The sequence below is a fragment of the Parasteatoda tepidariorum genome, chromosome 6, assembly GCF_982258835.1.
Source record: "Parasteatoda tepidariorum strain Cologne lab strain chromosome 6, Ptep-v5.0, whole genome shotgun sequence".
NCBI lineage: Eukaryota > Metazoa > Arthropoda > Arachnida > Araneae > Theridiidae > Parasteatoda > Parasteatoda tepidariorum.
The window spans coordinates 30923612-30939143 of NC_141760.1; the positions used below are offsets into that span (position 1 = coordinate 30923612).

General features: G+C 27.7%; 1 protein-coding gene across 2 annotated transcripts in view; it reads right to left on the reverse strand.

Annotated features, from left to right (window-relative positions):
- The window catches only part of LOC107439600 (uncharacterized), a 104994-nt gene that overhangs the window by 35934 nt on the left and 53528 nt on the right, over positions 1-15532 (reverse strand). The window contains exon 1 of one of the 2 annotated variants that reach the window (XM_016052256.4): positions 14505-14890. The exons of the other annotated variant lie outside the window; for it this stretch is intronic. The gene's annotated coding sequence lies outside the window, so the exon portion shown is untranslated. Of the gene's footprint in view, positions 1-14504; positions 14891-15532 lie in introns of those variants that run through there. 2 annotated transcript variants of the gene reach the window in all.

A 15532-nucleotide genomic window follows, 5' to 3' on the forward strand; every position in this document is an offset into this window, starting at 1 on the left:
TTAAACTGACATTGAAAACATTAAAAAAAAACATACAAACAAAATAATAAGAACTTTTTTAAAGTAAATTAGAAAGTTTTCTCAACTGCTCACTACGGCGACCTGTTATCACAAAATCGTAATTTCATATTATTAGATGGAAAGGAAATATTTAATTGGTAAAAAAGCTGTAATTTTAAGAGAGCTCAAATAATATTTTAAAATGAAAAAAAAAAAATGCACGTGCAACTAATAATCAAGTGAACTGGTGAAGAAAAAGAGAAAAAAAAAGAGAAAAAGAATACGAATAACGCTTTTTAAATTAGATGTTTTTATTTACTTTCAACTTTTCATACAAACTGGATTTTTTAATTTTTAAATTCGTAGAAAGCAAAACGAGATTTAGCACGTTAGAATTTGTTCACATTAATATATATATGCAGGGGTCAGTCCAGACATTTTGTGAAAGGTCCAGTTATTGCAAAAATTGCTGAAAACCTTTTCAAGAAGTTTTTAAATTGTAAATGGATACAAGATTTTGCTCAATAATTGCTGCTACTAAATTAGAGATGCAACATACAAATATTTGGTATTTAGCCTATACTGCTCAAGACAGAATATTCATTTCGGACGAACAATGGAAACAAAATCACTCACATTTTTAGTAATTTCAATTGACGTATTTTAAATAGCATAACTCAGTAATGTATCACTTTTAATATCTCACGCATTAAGTTAACTTAAGCAATTCTTAAATTTGTACTATTTTATTTAAAAAATTGCCAGAAATTAATTTTTATTTACATAATATTCTATTGATTAATTTTATGAATAAATATAAATTGATTCATTATTTATTTACAAAAAAAAATGATTTAATATTAACAAGAATGTGCACACGATGTTTATAAAAGTAAAAATATTTTCTTAGAATACTACATTTGGAATTTAAACTTAGGGAAACTTAGTTTGTTTCGAACAGTCTTTCTCCCCCCCCCGGAAAGGGTTTATTCGATTAACAAAACAATAACGAAGATAAACAAATTTGTGAAGGGTCCGATTAAAAGACAAATTGTATTGTGAAGGGTCCGTTTTTATGAGCAGATATTTTGTGAAGGGTCCGTTAGCAGACCCAAATTTTTTCTAAACAGACCCCTCATATGTTCCTTTGGGTTGAAAAAATAGTTTATCTAAAACTAACTTCCTCCGGGAGTCTTCCAAGCACCAGGAGGTGAAGAAGGGAGTGATATTAAATTAGTTTTTCAAAATTTCGAATAAGTTTATTCTTATTTTTGCGATCTGACATGCATTTCTTGAGAGAGAGCTTTATTTTTAAAACAATTTACGCCATCTTCATTTTTACAATTACGGCATCGCCCATGAACATTTGGTTGAATTTGTTATAATTGATTGCATCTTTTGAAAACATATTTCACTGGTGTATTTTTAGATTTTTGATCCAATGTGCACTTTGCGAGGTTCCATACAATTCAGAGCCCATGTACAATAGAATGTTAAAAGAGTCTATAAATGGACCAAATCGAATTTTTCTGGCAAAATTTTTTGTGTTTCATTGCATCCCGTTATATTTTAATTTTTAATATTTTCAAGCATAAAGATGTTGTAGATGTAGAAAGTAATAAAAAATTATTTATATGAGTAGAATATAAGACTAAAAGTATGTATTAATTACATTTCAGTCCATGAAAAGTTGAGTATAGAGAAAAAATTTATTAATTTAGTTTCATAGAATCCTGTGTTTCTTTTTTAACATATTATTTCTATTAATATGCTTACAAATGTTTCTGGGAGAAAAAAAATCTATTTGTCGACGCGGAAAAAAATATAGAAGGAAAAACAACAGTAGAAGGATAAAAAGCTGATTATAGTGCTTTAATGAAGCAGTTCTGTAGCAAAATGAAATCAGGAATTTTTAAAAATCTTTTCACAATATCATTTTGTCCTCGATTTAAACCGAATCTTTATTGCTAAGATACTAGTAATCCCATAAATTTTGAAGTACAACAAGCCTATTCTAAAAAAAGCATTTCTGAAGGGATAAACATTTTTATGGTTATTTCTTTTCCAGAAAGCAACCAATTAACCTCTGCTACTAACTGCTTTTAAAAGCGATGAAACAAGTTCACATAGGGTACAAAAGAACAAACAGAGAGAATGCTTAAACACAACAATTTTGAAAGATAAAATGGTTATTCTTCATTTTAAAAAGATGTTCCTTTTTTTAAAAAGGTTGGTAAACGTCTTACGTTATCACTTTTTGAGTCATCTATTTTCTTTTAAAGAGAATGAAGTTTCAAAAGAATTTTAAAAGCACACCAAGTTTTGTTACAACAATGATTTGTTTACTTTGCAATTTTGCCTTTGACTTCTTACCGCTTCTTTCTTAGTAGTAAATATAATAAATGCTTTTTCGAGCATGTTGTGGTGGAAATGAAATGCTATTTCTCGTGAAATAAAATAAATACATTTTTCGCACATTATGCTTCTTTTTTTTTAATTGTAACTTTTCTTATTTTTCAACAAAAAAAATTATAAATAAAAAAAAAAACTCTTACTATTTTTGACAGATTACAGACTATTGATAATTTGTTGTTGTTGTACTTCATTTACGTCGCACTAGAGGTGCACTATGGGCTATTGACTACGGTCTGGGAAACATCCCTGAGGATGATCCGAAGACACGCCATTGCAATTTTGATCCTCTGCAGAGGGGATGGCACCCCCGCTTCGGTAGCCCGACAACCTGCACGCCTTGATAATTTGAAAGAATACGACTTTGAAAAACGCAAAGATCAATACAATTTTATAATTGCATATTTTATAGATAGTTCTGTTTAAATGTTGTTGTGGGTTAAAGTATTTGTATAGATTAATTAAAGAAACAAATAAATATCATCATCATCATTGTAGTTGGCCAGACAGCCCAATGTGAGCCAATGCCTTCCTCTGAAGATTTCTCCATGACGACTTCCGATTTTGACAAATAAATCTAGCTGTCATTAAATTATTTTAATTACTGACTCCTTTCTAAACGATGCCTGTTTCACCCTACGCATGTAAATTAAGCATTAAAATAAATATCCGTGCTCTTCAAAAGTATCTTATTACAAAATTCGTCTCCTGTTGGTTTGTTCTGAACTCAATTTATTTAATTTTATTTTAAATCTTAAATCTAGTTTCCAAAAAATATACGATATTTCAGGACCCATAAAGGGCCTATTTTTTCTTTCTTATTCAGAATTTAGTTTCCTAATATGCATAAGATCAGGATTCACACTTTTAACCATATATTTATTAATAAAAAAATGCAATAAATAAAAAATGATTGATATGCGCAATAAATATATATTATATCATAAAAAATATGTAAATAAAATACATAGATAATGATGCATAAAAACTATTATAAAAATAAATAAAGTGAGAAATATTTTGCAGTCCACAAAATTACCGACTTGAGAACTGTAAATCAAAACAGCATTATATATAAATATAAAATAAAAACTTTTTGTCGGTATAAAATAAGGTTAGTTTTAAATGTGGGAGAAAAAGATAGAAAAAAAATATAACATAAACCTACGAAACCAATTTAAATTTCCAGATCTTTTATGCGAAGTGAAAAGTTTATGCCCCAATGTGGGAAATATAATAAGAGCTGTTTTGGCTGTCGGCGAGAAACTCTTTGTTTGCAAATCAGGCGGAAATTTCATACCAGTCTATCAAAATTCTTTTTGATTGGCATTTTTAGGTTACAATCACTTTTAGAAAAAAATTATATGGTGAATAAATTTGGTTAGTAATTTATTTTACATTTGTAATATTTTTTATTTATGATTATGGCATTTTAAGTGCGGAAAAATACCAATGTATCAATTTTTTTTTTAAATAGTTGATTTTAAGGATCTTCATCATACGGAAAAGATATTCTTCTTCTCCCATGTTACGGAGTCTCCATGTTTATCCCCATACGGAGGTTAATTTGAGCACAGTTTTCATATTAAATAATTAATTAATATTTTTCTTTCATCTATTTCATTTGGAGTGTGTTTTATTGAGCCCAGTTACAAAATTTTAAATTTAAGAGGTGTAAGAGATAAATGTGTCCTTATATGCCTTATTTAATTCAGAAAAAAATTATACTTAAAATAAAGGGGGAAAAACGCATTCATATTTTTTGTAACGAAAGAATGAAAATACGACATTCCAAAATTTGTACAACGTGAAATCTATTGCCTAAGAACAAATTATCACTTAGAAAATGTTGTAATATGGCAGATTTTATTAAAAAAAAATATAATTTTTAAGTAAGATAAAGAACACTTTCAGATTCTTTTATTATAAAAGAATGAAAATACGGCTTTTAAAAATATTTGCAACTTACAATATATTTATTTTACAATTTATAGGCTTACTTTTATAGTCTTACAATACGGTCTATTTAATTGAAATCTGTAATGTGTCATCTTTGAGCAAAAAAAAGAGAGCTGTAATGCTTCATCGTTGAACAAAAAAAAAATATATATATATATATTTGTTTCACAATTTATAGCCTAAAAAGTTTTACAATACGGTCTATTTCATTGAAATCTGTAATACATCATCTTTGAGCAAAATAAGAGAGTTGTAATGCTTCATCATTGAGGGAAAAAAAGAACTGTCTAAAACAGTTAAATTAAATTAACCGGGTAACCTAAAATAATTTTTTAAACTAGATAGAACTTGAAGAACCCTAATGATTCCTAAAAATACATACGATTCTCATGATGTTTATGGAAGGGCATGGTCGAAATATTTTATATTAAGGTGAATGTTCCTCAAAATAGTCGTAAAATTGAATGCTTAAGAGCAATGGATCCATTTACAGACAAGTAAGTGATGCTTAACGACTCTCACAAGATTTATGAGTTTTGTGTTACATAGAGCAAATCAAACAAGTTTTATTGATGTATTTGGGCTTTATAATAATTCTTCATCAAAATACACTTGTCTTTACTCAAGCTTTACACATTTTATAAATCTGGAGTATAAGTAACATAAGGCTATCCATATATCACGTGATCTTTATTGAAACCCGACAGTATTTGTCAATCAAAGGTTTGTGTGTGTGTATATATATATATATATATATATATAGGTTAGCTCCATCAAGAAGTCCTCCACGAACTCCCAATACTCGATCCAGGAGTTCCCTTGTCCTCTGGATTGGGTTCAAAATTACAAGACTACAGCGTTCAATATTAGTCGTAAACCCATAAAATTGGTTCGGCTGTTCAACATCGGTTGCAAAAAAAAAAATTTTAAAAAATTCATGGATCAATGTGGATCGGTGCTACGTCACTAAATTAGTAAGTGGAATCACCTGCTTATTTTGTTTTCGTGCATTTAAAACTTGTTTCCTTAAAACTAAATAATTTAAAATCAGCGGTAATTAAAGTAAAATATTCAAATTCAAAGATTGATGCACTATAAAAAATTCCGGATTAAATCACAGCATAAAGTAACGGCACTTTGTGTGCATTATCCGTAAAATCCATTTAACATGAAATCCATTTTTACCGTAAAATATTATACCGTAATTTTTACAGTGATATTTACTTAATTAAAGTGATTCAGTGATTTTTACAGTAAAAATTACGGCAATCAAATTTTTTGTTCCGTAGCATGATCCTTTAACAATGGATTTTACGATAGAAAGTGACGGTACTTTTTACCATAATTTGACCCGAAATTTTTAAAGTGTATAGTTATATGTAATAGAAATACATCTGACCTTTTAACAAGTTATACTGCCAGTAACAAATTAATAAAGCTGAGAAAATATTGAGGAAAAAATAAAGCTCATTTTTTAAAGATTTTACGAATCCTAAGATATAAAAAAATGATAACATTTCAAAAAAAAATTCTATCATTTTCTACGAAATGAAATATTGAGAATACAAATAAATTATAGAAATATTGGAAATAACTCATAAGAATCTAGTTGATAAAAACTGACTCAGCCAAGTTTCTGTATATTATGTTCATTTTGTATAAACTTTGTCTTATGTAAGAATTTTTTTATAGATTTTTTCAAAGAAAGATGCTGAAAAATAATGGTTTTCGAATAACAACAATGACATCAAATAAACCGCAAACTTTGTATCAGATTGACTTTGTATCAGATCGACTTTGTATCAGATTGACTTTGTATCAGATCGACTTTGTATCTTTGTATCGACTGCTCAGAAGAAGAAAAAAATTCTGGTAAAATTACCGTACTGTATTGTAATGGCATTGCTGGAGAAAAAATAAATAAAATTCTGGTATTAAAAAACAAAATATACGGCATTTAAACCATTCATTAAGTAATTTTTTCGTTCATATAATAATGACTTAACAAAAAGTCTAGTTTCCAAAATTATAGTTCTAAAAACCGTTATTTTCAACTTTATTGAAAATCAAATGTAGAAAGTTTTCATCTATGCTTCTTACTTAATAAAATCACAGCTAACGAAAGTCTCAAGTTTTATTGTACAGTAGTACTTAAAATGTCAGTAACATTCTATTTCGAAGGTACTCAAACTCCGTAACTGCCATGAATTAACTGTGCATAAAAAAATTTATTAGTACTAAAAATACTTAACAGTTGATTACTTTGAATCTTCTTTTTTAATGATGTACCTTCAGATTTGGTAATGAAATTTTTATTAGGCGGCGAGTTTTTAATTAAATTGGAATAAAACAGTAGGTAGCTCGTTAAATTTGTAGCTAACTTAAAATCCGAAAATCAGTAGTAACAACGACGATCAAAATAGTTTTTATATAGACTGTTTTTAAAAAATAAACTAATTAAATAAATAAATAAATAAAATTAAATAATAAATAGAAATATTAATAGTTCAGTACAATAAAAAAAGTATGGTTAAACAAAACTATCAGAATATAGTAAAATTTACTGAGTTTCTGGCTTTATGGAAACACCAAATAAGTACAGGTAACTTTTAAAATTAATAATAAAATAATTGTTTTATAACCAGTGCTAAAATTTGATTAAGGTCTTAAAATTAGCTAATTTTATCATGATACCTTAGAGCCTGGTATAAAAACAATTTATTTGGTTAAATTTACTTCTCAAGTTTTTTATTTGTTGCTAAATGTTTGGAAATAAGAACTATAATTTTAAAAAGCAGAATTTCCGGTAAGCCGTTACCATATAAAATGAAAGGATTTTCAAATGAGCGGTTTTAGTATACCGTATATTTTGGTTTTTCTAACTAGAATCATCATGTTTTTTTTCCCTGCTTTTTTTATTGCCAGAAATATCTTTACTATACAGAACGGTAATTTTATCAGAACTCTTTTTTTTTTCCTCCGTGTATAAAACTCAAAAATGGCGAAAAATTTCGGACGGGATTTTCGTTGAGCACCAGGCTTACAGTTAGGACTGAAAGTAAGATTTAATAAAACAATTTAGGAAGAGTAAAATATGCGCTAACCGTTTAAATTTTTTTAACCAGTTTTTTCAGTTTTGCGTCTTGACATACATAAATTTTCAGGTCTGCTATCTGTAGAATACAGAATATTCTACGCAAAAAGATGAAACAGAATATTGAAAATAAAACTAGATAATATTATTAAATAAAACTATCACGTGTGAGACAAAATTGTAGTTTTTAAATCAGTTTTTTCTCATTTAAAAGCCTAAATTGTTGCTAATGTTTTAAGTAAAAACATGTCGAGAGACATTTTTTAAAAACACTTTAGTTTTAAACGAAAAGGTACCAAAAAAACTACTTTAGTTTTTTTTTCATGCCTAACAAAATATATTAAATATACGATAATTATCGACTACGATAGTATCGTTATCATTATCAGCAACGATAATCAAATACGATAGTGTCGTGAGTTAGTACTTACGAAGCTATAACGATAATTATCGCAAAAATATTGATTAAGGTAAAAATATTAAAAACTGGTTCACCCTTTGTGTACCGACAGGACTTATAAGTCCCACGAATATTATTTCCGTATAACATTGAAATAAAACAAAATATCACATCAGAACTTGTCTGTCCCGGTAATGTGACTTTCCATTTATCATTACTAGTGGACAACAATTATTTGAAGTTGAAATCATGTATGAAACTATTTAGCTGTTAATATTTCGTTCGAGGACATCATTTTATGATTCCTCAATTTTCAGCTTTATTCTATCTCGATCAATTCTGCAAGTAAGTCTTACCCATTTTTTATTGATTCATTATTATTTTCCACAATTTTTAAAACAAAATATTAAACCTCTAATTTTAATTAAAATTTTATAATATAATATATGTCCCAAATTAAAAACTTTAGGAAAAAAATTAGAAAATAATTTTAAAAAACTATTTGTCAAAATATAAAATAAATATTGCTTAATATGACAAAAAGGTTTCACACATTTTAGATAGTTTTTAATAATTTGGTGAAAATGGGGTTAATTTGCGAAAAATTTCACGATATATAGAAATTTCCTACAATTTATGCAACTCTAAATTAAAATTCCGATATTACAAATATTATTCAGCGTGTAAATTATGAAACAGTAATAACCGATATTTCAATCGAATATGTGAAGTTGAATTAAAAAATTTAAAATATTACATCAATCCAATATCCTCACGTCTTCTTATACTAAGAGGATAAATGTTTATGTATCATCATAGCAACGCTATAAATCCGCTACATTTCCCTTTGTGTCATTTGGGGCATCAAATTCTCGCCAAGATAAGGCACGCCTTTTTTTTTAAATTTTGTGTACCGTGAAAGTTAATGACCATTTTTTTCATTACAGCCTTTGAATTTTTAATAAGCCTTAAATCTTATTTCACTTTTATGTTTCTTATTTTCCAAAACAGATTAAAAAAAAGAAAACATAAGGAAGAAGTTTTAGATTATAGGTTATCGTAAAGTCTTTTATTCTTTTTCGATGTTCTGGCAGAATGATTCTGAAATTCTCAGACAAAAAGATGAGTTTGAAATTGTAAGAAAGGCGCAACCGTGCGTAGACATAACATTAGATAAGTCCTTTATTGGGCATTAGTTCTAACAACTACTTTTGACTTTTATCCAAAAGGGAAAACCCTCAGCTGCAAAGAATTCCGAGCCTTAGAGCAAACGCCAGAATGCAAGATAATTGCATATTTGCTTTTTGTAGATAAATAATTTGCTAATGTAAATAAATATACAAGAACAGGCATTACACAAATTGTCTTCTCGCGATTTATACAAGATCAGTAGAAACTTGCTTTGTAAAAGGTTCTTAAAGCGAAAAAAATAAAAATAATAATGCAGAATGGAACAGGAAAACGGGAAATTGTTAAGTAACGAAATTAAAGCAACCTCACTTTTAGTAATGTCCGAGAAATTTAACAGTTTCATCCTACTTATACGGCATCTTATGTCTTAAAAAAATATTCTTAAAAACTTTTGAAATGAAGAAATAAATAATAACCTGACCAAGTATAGCAAGAAAAAAAAAGAAAAGCAAGAAGGTACATATAAGAAAGATATAATATTAATACAGTATATAGAAAGATATAATAATATAATATAATAAATAATAGATATAATGATATAATAATAATTATACTGCATCTTACGTCTTAAAAAATATTCTTAAAAACTTATAAAATGAAGAAAGAAATAATAACTTGACCTAGTATAGCAAGAAAAAAAAAAAAGAAAAGCAATAAGGTACATATAAGAAAGATATAATAATGATATAATATAATAAATAATAGATATAATAATAATTATACGGCATCTTATGTCTGAAAAAATATTCTTAAAAACTTATGAAATGAAGAAAGAAATAATAACTTGACCTAGTATAGCAAGAAGAAAGAAAAAAGAAACACAAGAAGGTACATATAAGAAAGATATAATAATAACAACAGAATAGCATAATAATAACATGAAATAAAATTGTCACTGGAGTTGCGGATAAATTTATCAAAGAAATAAATTTAACACAGGAAAAATACAACTAATTTAAAATATAATTAGATTATCTATCACAGAGTTTCTTAAACTGTGGGTCACGACCCTAATTAAGATCGCATGTCCTGGTCACCAGAAATTTTTTGCAATTTTGATATTTCTTTAACTTATTATAATAATCTTACAATTACCAAATATTTTTTGAATCATGTATCTAAAGATAAAGATATTTGGGAGACAACATTTTCGTCTTTCCTCACCATTGAATCAAAGCGTCGATTGAAAAAAAATTAAGTGCTTCGTCCTGCTGTTTTGTCAAGATTTAATAATATATTTAAAAATAAACATGCACACCTTTTCTATTGATACTTAATCCTCACATATGAGCTGTTTTAGAAGTAAGTATAAAATAATAAGAGACTATATTCAATAAGTGACAATATACAATAAGTGACTATAGACAATAAGTAACTACACAATAAGTGACTTCACTTAATCTACAGACTATATTTACTGTTTGAATTTGCACAAGTAAATTAATTTATTTTTAATATTGTATATTTTATTAAGTAATATACAATAAGTGACTATAGACAATAAGTAACTACACAATAAGTGACTTCACTTAATCTACAGACTATATTTACTGTTTGAATTTGCACAAGTAAATTAATTTATTTTTAATATTGTATTTTATTAAGTATGTTACTCAATTGAAATTTTCACATTGTTCTATATCTTAAAATTAAAGCTAGTAACATAAAACTGCTGTAATATACTACAGTATAAATAAAGAAACTGGGAGTTTCATTCGCACAATGCTTGGATCCCACAAAAGTTTCGTAAATATTATGGGGTCTCCGCACCAAAAAGTTTAAGAAACCCTGATCACTATAACAACTTGACTTTAAACCGCTTAATCCAATTCGAAAAATAAAGTAAAACTGATCTGAAACCAAATTGGAATAAACGAAAAAATAAAAGATTAATTAAGATGCAACTAAATAATAACAAAAATAAAATAAACTATAGAAATAAAGAACATTAAAAAAAATAATTTTTTAAAGGTACAAATAACGGACCTACAGTTTAAAAACACATCAAATAAAAAAAAAAAGCGCGCCATTTAAGAAAAGCAATATGTTATACAATTTTTCTTTTACGAACGGTAACGAAGCGGAAACGAGAAGACACAATCCTAATTTGCGAAAGTTGGTCTTCTTTTATTACATTTTAATTATAACCTGCCGTTTCACTTTTCGCCAAATGGTGAGATGCTGCAATTGATACTTTTTGCGTGATCAAATACTACACGATTATGTAAATTACAACACAGTCATAGAGAGCAAATGATGTTACAAAAGTTGGTCATGAATTTTTTCCTCGCGCCAACCTGTTTGAATAGAATAAATAAATAAAAAAATGGCGCTTGTATAGAAGCGCTTCCTTTTTATTATTATTTTTCTTTTAAATAAAAAAAGCGCAAACGAGATACTGCTTAAAGAGAATTACAAAATAGACACATGAATAGAAATTATGAACGGAAAATCATTTTTTCCTATTAACCTTGATGTTGTAACCCCTTTCACTTTTGTGTCGTATAATAAATAATTATCGTTAAGTTCAGTGTTATATTGAATGAAAAAGGACGTAAAAAAAGCATTTGGGAAAGTTCTATTTTGCTTTCAATAATATTGAAAATCAACTGACCTTAATTATAGCGTTAGGCATAACAACACATAAAATATTTTTGCTGACAATAAACCTAATTACTTTTAATGGCATGATATGTATAATTACAATGTTATATAAGGATAATATATTTACATACACTTGCTCAATAAATATCATCTATTTTTTTAATTAACAATGATAAGAAAACAGTATTTGATTTCACAGCTAACTGATAAAATAAAGCTTAAAAACTAAAAATAATTAAATAAATTAGTTGGTAAAAGTAGTTAGGCACAATAAGCCTAAAAACAAAAATAAATAACTAAATAAAAAATGAATGAAATAAAATTCACGAATCATTATTAAATAATCGTCATCATTAAATTTAGTAAAGTTAACAACAAGCTAGGAATTTTTTTTTAAAAAAATTACTTATTTTGCAGATAAAAGAAATTATTTTCTTTTCAAATGTTAAATTTTGACAACTATTGTAACTATGTATTTCAATTTCGATTCCCTCAAAAATTACACGCTTGAAATGAACAAGATATTTGAACAATATTCATTATTCTAAAACGCATCATAAGTCTATTTTACCATTGACAATCGAAACTCGTGAGGCGTAATAAATTTCAGAAATATAAAAAACACACCAATGCCAAAAATATTATATAGCAGGTAATATTACATTTTTCAGTGAAGCCGTATTAACTACAAGTTAGGCGGAAGTAATTGATGGGTAAAAAGGTAGGCCTCATCCGGTGTGTGTGTGTGCCGAGTACACTGACTGAAGCGTGCCTTTTTCGCAGATGTAAGCAGGCAGCTGCGCCTTGAACCATTAAACGTTAGATGCCTCTGAAAAGCGCGGGTTTTGAATTTCTTTACCTATTTTCTTACCTCACGATTAAATTCGTGTATGATATATTGTGAACGTAAAAACCCTAAATGCTTAAGGACCAGGGTTGCAAGTTTGTTATAGGTATTAAAAAAAAAAAAAGATAAAAACATGGCAGAATTTTAAAAAATTTCGAACAAACAAATATACAAAAAAAAATTTACATTGCATAGACACGTAGCTGTAACCCGCCCGCCCCCCCCCCCAAAAAAATTTTTTTTTAGACTAAATAAAAAATTTATCAAATAAAATTCATGAATCATTATTAAAAAATCATCATCATTAAATTTAGTAAAGTTAACAACAAGCTAAGACTTCTCTTCTTTTTTTTTAAATTACTTATTTTGCAGATAAAAGAAATTATTTTCTTTTCAAATGTTAAATTAAATTTTGACAGCTATTGTAACTAAGTATAATTTCAATTAAAATGCATGCATAAGAAGGCGTGGACATAGTGCAAACAATAAAATAAACCTAAATTGAAAAATTGAAAAAAAATTTATCAATGTTTAATTTTATGTTATCTCAACATTTGTATTATTCAACTGAGCGGAATTTTGGTACAAAATATTGTACATTGTTAAATTATTCTCGCTAATGTTTCGTCGTTTTTCCATTATGCGTTTGCTATCATTTTATATTTTTCCCTCCTTTTTTATTATGGAAATTTTATTGTCCATTGCAGAGGCATCTCTCACTTTATTAAATTTTCTAATTAGAGAGGAAACAAATTAAACTTTTTCGACCTTTTGTTTTTTTATTACTTTTTAAATAGGCATGGTTTCCTCATTAATTTATAATCCAAAGAATAAAACAACCACTTATTGAAAGGAATTTGAACTAATGATAAATTATTTTCTAGTCATTTCGCTAATCAACAAATTTTGCTTTTTAAATAAAAACTGATCATCGTATAACTATATAGTTCCCAAAACTGGTAATATTTTGTATTTAATTCCAAGAGATTGATTTAAAAATGCAGGGTCCTTGTTGCAAAACTGTTTGGGGTCCTCAAGCTCGCATAGCGTCTCAGGCCCTATGATAAATCATACTATAATAAGAGTGATTATATGGCTTAGTAAAAACAAAAATACTTTAAAAAATGATCTTATTAAATACTTTATAAGTAAATCATTGTGTTTCGAAAGAAAACTATAATTAACAATATATTTTTGCTTGTGGTGACGGTGTGCCAAGAAAAAGAAAAAAATAAATATTGGAGAAGCAAAAAATTTTATGTTCCGAAAAAAAATATTGCGAAATTTGGAAAGAAAATGTTAAATGTTATTTATTAGATGCCGTTATTCGCCAAAGATGTTGAAACAGTGAAAAAAAATGAACTATATGTTACAATGTCCCAGAAAGAAAAGCTATAACAAACAAAATATATTAAATAATTTGTAACTTCTTGTTTGTGTTATTATTATACCGGAAAAACGAACACCAATCAATATTTAGCGAACTAAACTAATTTTGCTTCAAGAAAAATTACTAAATTTTAAAGAAAAAATTATTAAATTTTAAAGGGGGAGGTATGTTTTCCACTTTTTTTTAAATCTAAAAAAAGATGTTTAGCCAGTAAAAGAAATTGTAATACTTTAGTATAACTTAAAAGAATATTATATGCAATCAACTGCATAAAAATATTATTATTTCCAGTGAAAATGACAAAGAATATTATTTTAGGCAAAATTAAAATTTTAAATTATGTTAAAAACAAAGGGATTATCTGTATTCAATACCGAATGTAGTATGTAAATTGTAAACCTAATAAAGCACCTAATACAATACAGCATTAAAAAAAATTTCTTAAGTTATATTCAAAATGAAATTTATTAACTGAGGCAGAAAATAAGTACTTCAAAAAACAAACTGAAAATATAAGTTAGGAAAAACAATTCATTTTCTAAATCATTGTTCGAAAAAACAAAACATTTTATAAACTGAGTCAGAGGAAAGAAAAGCTATAACTCACCAAACGACTAACTCAAAATAATTGTAAATCCAAAACAGTATAGCGCACGCAAAGAAAGCGATCTCATTTACAAACCACCCGTTCTCTTCTCATCGTTGAAGCATCCTCATCACAAAGAGTATCAAAATCATCCCCATCCTTTTTTAGAACATCATCAATCGGCTCCACTTCTACCAATGAAGGCCCAATAAGGGCGATTGGAGAACAGCTTGGCGTGTTCCGACAATACACCAGAACGAAACGCACCGACGCGTGGGTAACGGAACAAAACTATCACAAAAGGAACGTCATATGGATACAAAAACAGGGGTGCTGCGACCGTTTTATTTTCAGTTTTTGTTCTATACCTTCATCCGGAGGATGCCGCGAGCAACAGGCTGCGAGAGATGAAGCGTTGCTTTTTTTTTTCTTCCATTAAGTAGGAGCCGGTAGCCAAGCCTTGAGGTTATTAGAAATGGATGGAACAATGGGTTAAAGCGTGATGGATCACTCGAACAGATCAGAATCGATGAAATTTGGCAAAAATAAATTGCTCAGATGTGTTTCTTGTTATGTATGTTCGTGCGGATGAGGTAACGCTGAATAAAAGCACCTATTTCTGTAAGGATTGTGAACTTGTAAAAAGGGCATATCAGGAATTTAATTTCGATCAAAATCGACACGGTTTGGAAAAAAGGACAAAGATGATACGATTACTCTTTTAATTACAAAATGCAGAAATCAATGAACGGTGAAAAAAAAGGGTTTTGACCTAATTTTTAAGTAGTTTAATAAAGTAAGCGTAAACCAGCGAAACGTAACTAAAGAATAGAGAAACTTAATTAAGTTATTTAATTTTTTTGTTTATCGTTACTTCCCTTTTATTTGCTTCTAAAAAACAGGAAAGTTAGAAACAAGAGTTAAAAACAAAAGAAATAATTAGGTTTTTTTCCTATTAATTTAATTTTATGGTTGGAGTACCTATAATAGTAACTAAATGATCGTAACGATTTAGGTTTTAAAAAGTGCAACAGCATTACTAATTAACT